Source organism: Balearica regulorum, chromosome 3 (assembly GCF_011004875.1).
Source record: "Balearica regulorum gibbericeps isolate bBalReg1 chromosome 3, bBalReg1.pri, whole genome shotgun sequence".
Taxonomy (NCBI): domain Eukaryota; kingdom Metazoa; phylum Chordata; class Aves; order Gruiformes; family Gruidae; genus Balearica; species Balearica regulorum.
The window spans coordinates 54288195-54297123 of NC_046186.1; the positions used below are offsets into that span (position 1 = coordinate 54288195).

The 8929-nt window shown below is 39.9% G+C and overlaps 1 long non-coding RNA gene across 1 annotated transcript; it reads right to left on the minus strand.

Annotated features, from left to right (window-relative positions):
* Nucleotides 1–3096: 3096 nt before the first annotated feature.
* LOC142600982 (uncharacterized) lies at nt 3097–8652 on the minus strand. The gene is made up of 3 exons (XR_012834515.1): nt 8364–8652; nt 6566–6873; nt 3097–6424 (listed from the first exon to the last, which is right to left on the minus strand). It is a non-coding gene; the product is annotated as an uncharacterized LOC142600982 (long non-coding RNA).
* Nucleotides 8653–8929: the final 277 nt, after the last annotated feature.

Below are 8929 nucleotides of genomic sequence, written 5' to 3' on the forward strand. Positions count from 1 at the left end.
CTGACTAGCATAGAGAGTATGCTTCTGGTGGCTCTATCTCCATTGGACCCAAATCTCTGCAGCAGAGTTGATGAGTTCACAGCCAATATTCATCCATCTCACTGTTTGAAGACAAGAATCTGAGTTCATTACACAGCTGTTTTGCTCTCCTGATGTTACGCTAGGGAGTCACCTATTAGAGCTGAAGACTCTGTCTTTCTAATAATTGCCATTTTTCTCTCTGATCTTTCAGCTTTTGTGCTTGCCAGACTACACAGTTTGCTGTATTGGGTAATAAGAACAGCATGTTGAACCACAGCAATATAAAAACTATAAATCATTTGATAACATTAAGAGATTGTGGTTCAACTCAGACATTTTTATAATGGTTTAGTGAATTTAAAAGTGGAAAATAGCTGTATTTCTGTACCTGTAATTTTTGCCCACATCATATGAAAAATGCTAAGAGAGGCAGAGTTCAGAGCCAGAGGGAAAATAGTCTTTACCATGAAAGGTTTTTGTATAGTAATAATTAATCTTTAATTATTTAATCACTAACCCAGGCTGATGAATCACAATATTAACAAAATCTTCTAATAAGGTCACTGCGTTATCCATACTTTTCGTAAGCAATGGGGACATTAAGATGAAATACTAAAGTGTTAGTAGCTGGGGGAAGGAGGGGGAGAGGATATTTTAAAGCACAAAACCCAAAACAGGCTGCTTTATATGCTTTTTAAAAAAAAAAAATTGCACTTGATAGTAGTTTCTAATGCTGATAAAACAGCAGAAGTTTATAATATACACTGATCTCACTTTTTTTTTTTCAATTCATGGTGAGCTTTGGTCTGTGTGAACATACAGTATAGTGCCAGGAAGGTGTTATTGTTTTGGGATAGAGGCAATAACAGGTGTTTAAAATAAAACAGTGATACAGGATGGTTAATTTTACATTTTATTTCAAAACTAAGAGAAGATGGTAGACAGATAGATAGATAGATAATATTTATAGTTTCTTTTAAGAACTCTGGATGCTATGCAAGGCCATGGGCCCTGATGGGATGCGTCCATGAGTGCTGAGGCAGCTGGCTGAAGTCCTTGTGATGCCACTCTTGGTAATCTTTAATCGATCATGGTAATTGGAAGAGGTGCCTAAGGACTGGAGGAAAGCAAATGTCACTCCTATCTTCAAGAAGGGAAGGAAGGAGGACCCAGGGAAGTACAGACCAGTCAGCCTCACTTCTAGCTGGAGGCCAGTAACAAGCTGTGCACCCCAGGTGTCAATACTGGATTCAGTATTGTTCAGCATCTTTATTAATGGTCTGGATGATGGACCAGAGTGTACCCTCAGCAAGTTTGACAATGACACAAAACTGGGAGAAGTGGGTTATATGCCAGAAGGTTTTGCTGTCATGCAGAAGGACCTCAACAGTCTGAAGAAATGGGCTGACAGGAACCTCATGTAGTTCAACAAGAAGTGCAAAGTCCTGCCCCTGGGGACAAACAGCCCCAGGCACCAGTATACGCTGGGCATTACCCTGCTGGAAAGCAGCTTGGCAGAAAAAGACCTGGGGATCCTGGCGGACATCAAGCTGACCATGAACCAGCAAAGTGTCCTTGCTTCAAAGTGAGATAATGGTATCCTGGGTTGCATTAGACAGCGTATTACCAGCAGGTTGAGGGAGGTGATTCTTCCCATCTATTCATTGCTGGTGAGGCTACACTTCCAGTGCTGGGTCCAGTTCTGGGCTCCCCAGTACCAGAAACATATGGAGCTGCTAGAGAGAGTCCAGCAAAGGGCCATGAAGATAATTAAAAGACTGGAGCATCTCACATATGAGGAAAGGCTGAAAAAGCTGACACTGTTCAGCCCGGAGATGAGGAGGCTCAGAGAGGACCTTATCAATATATATAAATACCTGAAGACAGGGTGCAAAGAGGATGAAGCCAGGCTCTTTTCAGTGGTACCCAGTGACAGGACCAGAGGCAATGGGGACAAACTGAAACAAAGGAGGTTCCATCAAACATCAGGAAACAGTTTTTTTATTATGAGGGTGGCTGAGCATTGGCACAGGTTGCCCATAGAGGTTGTGGACCTCTCTGAAGATATTCAAAAGCTGTCTGGACATAGTCCTGGGCAACCAGCTCTAAGTGGCTGTACTTGAGCAGAGGGGTTGGACCATATAACCTCCAGAGGTATCTCCCAACCTCAAACATTCTGTGGTTCTGTGAAAAACCATTTTTGGTCACTACCAGAAAAGGATGCAGAACTTTTGCTTTGATGTCTCTGAAATCATGCTTATGTTCTTTGAATGGGTAACATCTTACCCAGTTACGTAAAACATATGCTGGATTGGGTACTTTATTAGCAATGCAAAGAAGAAAAAGAACTGCAGGAGATGAGTATTCTTACTCACCTGTGATACTATCAGTATGGAATGGAACACCCACTGGCATTACCCATCTGTCAACAATGGACCCCAGTCACTTCAGGGAGGAGTACTATATGTACAAATGCTGAAAATCATGTGTGCAGTGAGTCATCTATGTAGTGGACATGACAGCAGAGGTTGCTTCAGTGGTCATTCACCAGTGGCTAGGCTGAGAATGTGTTCCACCCGGGCTTGACGTAGCCTTTATCATTTCTCCAGTCCAAGGACAGTTGAGTATAGCTGCCTTTAAAAAGCTTAAGTAAAATCAGTAGCTTATTTACCAAGAAAGGGATCTGGTTTTCTTACCATACTTTTCAAGGCTAGCAGTTCTGGTGCTTGAAATCCAACACCACAAATGGATTTCCTTTTTTCTTACAACAAGGTTTATTACATGGTATTGATGAAGCTTTCATTATTGGCACTTATTTACAATATTTTCAGAGATGCCTAAGAAATTGGAATGTCTCAGTGTCATGAATTGCAGCTCATATTGCATATCCCAAAGACAAAGGCAGTCAGAGTAATTAAAAATACCAACTTTAAGTAAGGATTATGCTAACAGTAACTCTTTTCTTTTGTTTATAATGAAAGTAATATAATACAACCAATATTTTCTCCAGAGAAAAAAGCAAATCATTTAAATGAAATCAATCTTTATTATCAACCAAAAATGAATAAAAATTGATCATTTTTAATAACAGCACAGGTCCACTCGTATTGGTTTTATCGACAGCAACATATGCCATTATCACTCTTACATACAAGCAAAGAATTAATCTGATGATCTTGTTAGGATATGAATATTAACAATTTTAATTGCTTGCATTGCTACAACAATAGGTTTTCCACAGATAATTCAACTAAATAATAACACATTGTCCTTCCCAAACAAAACTTGACATTTAGATAAAAAATATTGCATCATTCTTTTGGCTAGTACCAGTATTAAACTAAGATGTGAATATCGAAAATGAAAGTATTGATAGAGAGGATGTTAAGTGATCCTTATATGGAAAAACAAGAATTATAAAAAAAAGTGCATAAGCCTTTCACCATTATCTGATCTTTATTTTTTCAAAGGAATAGTTTAGCAGTATTTCCAATAAATTATATTAACTCTATAATGTAAATATGTATAATATGCATAAAAGCATGTCAAAACTAGAGTAAGTACTTACTTTTTGTTTTTAATAAAGCACTTTTAAGCGGGTACTCATAGTCTAAATTGTGATTAAGCACAAGAAAGACATAATTAAAATATCCTCACTGATGCTCAAAAAAAAAAAAAAAAAAATCCAATGGTGCAATGAAAAAAAGATGAGAAGGAAGGTTATTAAACACTAAGCTAAGGGTAATCTTAGTAAATTCACTTTTGAACTTATAAGCAGTAGGAAAGAGCTTAAGGTTCTGATTACACTAAGTGCTTAAGCACCTGTCTAATTCCTTTAAAGCCAATGGGAGTAGCTTCTCTAAGGCAAAACGGGCACACACATGCACTTTGACAAGCCAGAGCCTGTATGGACACATTCCTGCTGATCTTTTAGAGCACTCCTGAGGCAGCGATGTGATGGAGACTCAATTTGGAACAGTTGCCTGCATTCACAATGTAGCTCTAGCATATCCCATGCATACCCCCATTATGGGATTTGCATACACAGTTGAGAGATTTTAGGGATAACACTAGTCCCCCAAGACCAGGTGCATGACAGCCATTATCTAACATTTAAGCCCTTCCAGTAAGTACATACATCTGGGCTCATCTATGCTGTATTTTGCAACATCCTTCATTGTATAAGGAGCCTGTTGCACCCCATCGTCCGCCCTGACATTGATACATCAGCAGGCTTAGCCTAGCAATATTGCAGCACAGGGGAAAGATATAAGATCGAGTAGGAGAAATAAGCAAGAAGCTAGTTCCCACACAACCACATGGTGCTGATAACCATATAGTTGTCTGATCACTTCATGCCTTAAATGCAAGCACCAGCCTTGAGCCTTGTTCTAGGCACACTAATCCGTATTCCTGCACAATGGCACCGTTGTGGGAAATCACATCTCCACCTATTGTATCTTGACAACTCCAGACTCACAGCTGTAGCAGGCTGCAAATGTCCAGAGACAAAAATCCACTTTCACAGCCTGCTGAAACAAAAAGGGACTGACTGCAGCAGTCCTATTTCTAGATCTAAACTCAGTCCAGAAATGATCAGGTACTAGCTTTTGGAAGACATCTATACCAGGTATGAGCAGAACCCATGGAGCGACAGCTGTATCAGCAAGTCCATTGCTGTGGGGTGTACAAAACTTTTTGATGCTTGATCTGTTTGTCATCTGTGACATCCTAAACATCAGCACAGCCCTCAAGCAGGAAAGTCTAATGCACCAAAGTACTGCTAAGATATTCTGATCCAATATCTGCTGGAGGAGGTTTGAAAATATTCTTTGACTGTATTTTCACCCTAAAAAAATCACATTAGAAGTCTTTTCTGCATGGTTAGACCAGTTTTAGAGGCCAAGGGCAAGGGCAGAACACCCTCATATTTCAGAGTTCTGGTATATCTTTCCCTGTACTACACTTGCATTATACTGCATGGATTCTGATAATGTGAGGAAGACTGCATGCTTCATCTTGTTGACTAGAGGAAAGGCTTGCTTGACCCTGGAAGATAATTGCTTTCTCCCGGCACCCACACAGAGAACACCTGTAACCACAACACATAGAGCACTCTAAAGCATCCAAAAGACTTGAGGATCTAACAACTGTACCAAAAAAGGCATTTTCTCTTCACATTCTACCCCCACCTTCCAGCAATTTCTACCCGAGATGCAGTTCTGCCTCACCTTGATGGAAACTGACTGTCTTCATAATGGGAAGGAGAAAAGACCTTTCCAAGGTCTTAATAATACTTCTGTCATCTGTTTGCCACTCAGCTACCACCTCATAGCACGCAAAATAATTGTGCCATGACCAATTACTGCCTAGAGGATTTCATATATCACTTCCCTTCCCACTCCCCTGCTGAGTCAAGTGTTACTGCCCTGTTTTACACCCCTTTTCCATGTGAACTCTACCATCTACTCCCACAAGTAGCTGCAGGTTGGTCCATCTAATGGTGCTGTTGGGAGAATGTAATTTCTGCAGGTTTTCACAGGTATCAATTTAAGCTAACAGATACATATTATCCACTGTAAAACAAAATTACTGTTTTCATTACTAAGAAAATACTTTCCTGTTGTCAAGAGAAAGCAGAAACGGTGTCCTCTAGCTAAAAGGCTTTTAGGAAGGAATAGGCATTGAACTCCTATTTGCAGCGTATTTCTTACAAGACTTTTTGTTCTCTTGAGAATGAAAAAGGCCATACTTCCTTCATGCCTATTGAGATTAATTGGAGCCTACATCCGGATAATACATTCACATAGGCCATCTTATTTTAATAGAGCAAACTCAGTTTAGCCACAGTCCTTTCAAAGGCATGAGATGGGCCTCCATTCCCGGACCCATCTAAAATCATATACATACACGTTTTCTTGTGGCTTCCTTGGAAGAGGAATACAAGAAGCATAAAGCCAGGGATTACCCTCCCTTAGCCCAGTATTATAAACAAGAATCTGCCATCATTGTCATCTCCTTTTTATGCTGGGGATGTTGGTGAACCACTTCTGCCACCTTCATGTTCAAGGTACGTAATGTGATCTATGCCTTGTTCCAGAAACTTGCTCTTAAATTCAAGTCCCAGGGAAGATAGTGAGGATGCCTAGATGAATTTGAGGATGAGGCACGGCCCGAGGAGCACATTACATTTCTTCCTCTTTCTCTGCCTTCCCTCACCTAGACAGTGCTCAAGAGATTTGGTGTGTTGCAGGCCCTTCCAGGATTTCCTTCCACCAGCTGCAGAATGGGGCAGCCATACTTCTCAGGAGATACTGAACAGGCTCCTGCAATGATACATAGTGCTGTCTTACAGGTTGAGAGGTGGCAAATATTCCCCCTGTTACACTCTTAGGAGATGGGCCTGTAAGTGAATACAGGCTACTTCAGAAGGTATCTCAGTGGAAGGAAGCTTGTTGCCTCATGAGAGGCACTGGCAGCCCGTAAAGGGCCACCATGAGGGAAGGAAGCTTGGCTGCTAAATGACATGGGGATGGAGGCTTACCTGATGGCTGATGTAGGTCCACTTAGGGATTGGTGGTCTCGGGTCTCATTTCTGATTGTGCCAGCCAGACTAGCAACCTGCTTAGAACAGATATAGACTCCAGGGAACTGGACATCTCCAGTGAATCAAAGGCCTACTGACATACAGAAGTTTTACTTTGCCATTTACTCACTTCACAACTGGAAGTTTCTGTCATCGAGCTAGCTGAATGTGTTCTTCAGTCTTTTTTGCCTTCTTTCAACTTTTCTCCCAGATCTGAAAGTAATCCCGCTGATCTTCCAGTGCAGCCCTATAGATGCAAGGTGTGCCTGTGTTAAGAGAAAAAAAAAAAAAAAAAAAAGAAAAAGGAAAAAAAAAAGAAAAAAAAGAAAAAAAACCCATAAAAACAACAAACTGTATCCATAGTAATAATTATGTGGAAGAAAACCTTCATGTTCTCCAGTACCAGATTATTTTGTACAGCTGAGGCACAGCTACAAGTTCCCTCTTAAGCATTGTACCATGGGGTGTGGGGACAGTGACATCTGGCTAAGGTTATCTATTAGTATCCTGACACCTAGATTTATCCTATTCAACTTCAGGCAACTTTACATTACAAGCCAAACCTGCTAGGTGTCCAGGCTGCCTCAGTAATCAGTGTTCAGAGAAATAACGCCTTCCTCTGGGTTATTAATCTCTGGCATCTAACTTGGAATAGTCTCTAACTTTTAGGTACCAAAATTTCAGATGAAGAAAGCCCTCAATGCTCTGACAAAAACCTTATTAGCTGAAACATAGGTCTGGAGAATTGTACTACTGTAATACTATAGAGAGTACTCTGGAGCATTGGATTGGTGTACCAAAACTAGAATAAAACCTGCAGTCAAATAAAAGGACAAGGGATTCTTCAGACCCACCTCAATTTGAACTGAACTATTAACTTTCATTCCTTCTGGGGCCTGATCTGAATTGTCCCAGTTCTTCCATTACACCAACCTCTGCCGGGATTTTATCACCCATTGACAATGCCATATCTGCTGAGACATATGTTTTAAGGATACCACAAATTATGTAGTAATCTTCCTTATATCTTTGCAGAACAGTGATGCGGTAGCAGCCTCAAAGAGCCAATTGTAATGTAAATCTCCAGACAAGTGTTCCCCAACAGTGTAAAATATGGAATGCAGCCCACATGCAAAAACATTACAGAAAAAACCAGAGCTACCGCGTGTGTCAAAAAAGCACACTTTGGACATTAAAAATTCTGCTATTTCAACAATATTTTTGTCACTACACCAAAAGGGGTTAATCTGGTTATTAAGAGCTTGAAAAAAAAATCCATTCTTTTTAATGTAATCTTTTGTTAGAGAAGTTAATTAAGGTAAAGAAATGCAAACCAGCAATTATATTCTTCCCTTCTTAAATAGTATAACAGAATAACTGCTGAATTTAGGTAAATCAAATTATTTTTAGCAGACACACATACACACAGAGACTAAAGTTAAGCTCAGTTTGACAAATTCTACATCATGTTGAAGTATAATGAAAATAAGTAGGAAGGAGATTGCAAGCACACCACTAATGCTGTTCAGAATGGATATGCAGACTATGCTATATAGCAAATCAATCTAACATGTTAGAACAGTAGGATAATTAACTACAAATTAATGGCCAGTAAAGAATTAGGGATATAATAAGCCAACTTCTCAGCTATGCAAATTGGCACAAATATGGGACCAGGTCTGCTCTATGCCTCATAAATTATTGCAATTATAGACAGTAAGACTAGAAAGCAACATCCAAAGGTTGTTTCATTTACCCCCTGCCCAAAGGTGGGATCAGCTGTACCGATGTCATTCCTCACAACAGCTTGTCCAGTCTGTTTTCAAAAACATCCAGGAACATGAACTCCTCAACTTCTCAGCAACCTGCTCTTATTCTTAACCACAAGATTTTTTTTTAATGTCTAATCTAAGTCTTTCCTGCTCTAATGAAACCCTCCTCGTCCTACAAACATGAGTCACAGCCATCTTTTATATATCCTTCTTTCTTTTCCTCTCTTGACTAAACCATCCCAGATATTCCTGTCTTTCTGCATCAGCCATGGTTTATCTATCCTTTTTTGCTCTGTCCTCCAATCTCTCTCACTAAATTCTTAATCACAGAGAAGAATTACTATAATTACAGAATACACAGAAACCTCTGCATAGCTAAGTTTGAGCTCTATAAGGGTATAGACCTTTGATTTGCTAGATCAAGCTCTTTGACTCAGAAGGTTCTCATACATTTTGATCATAAATAAGTGGATAAATAAATCTGAGTATCTCGACTTTGGCATCTTCTGACAGCAAATATGATTGGATCTGATCCTGCCGTGTTTGAAGA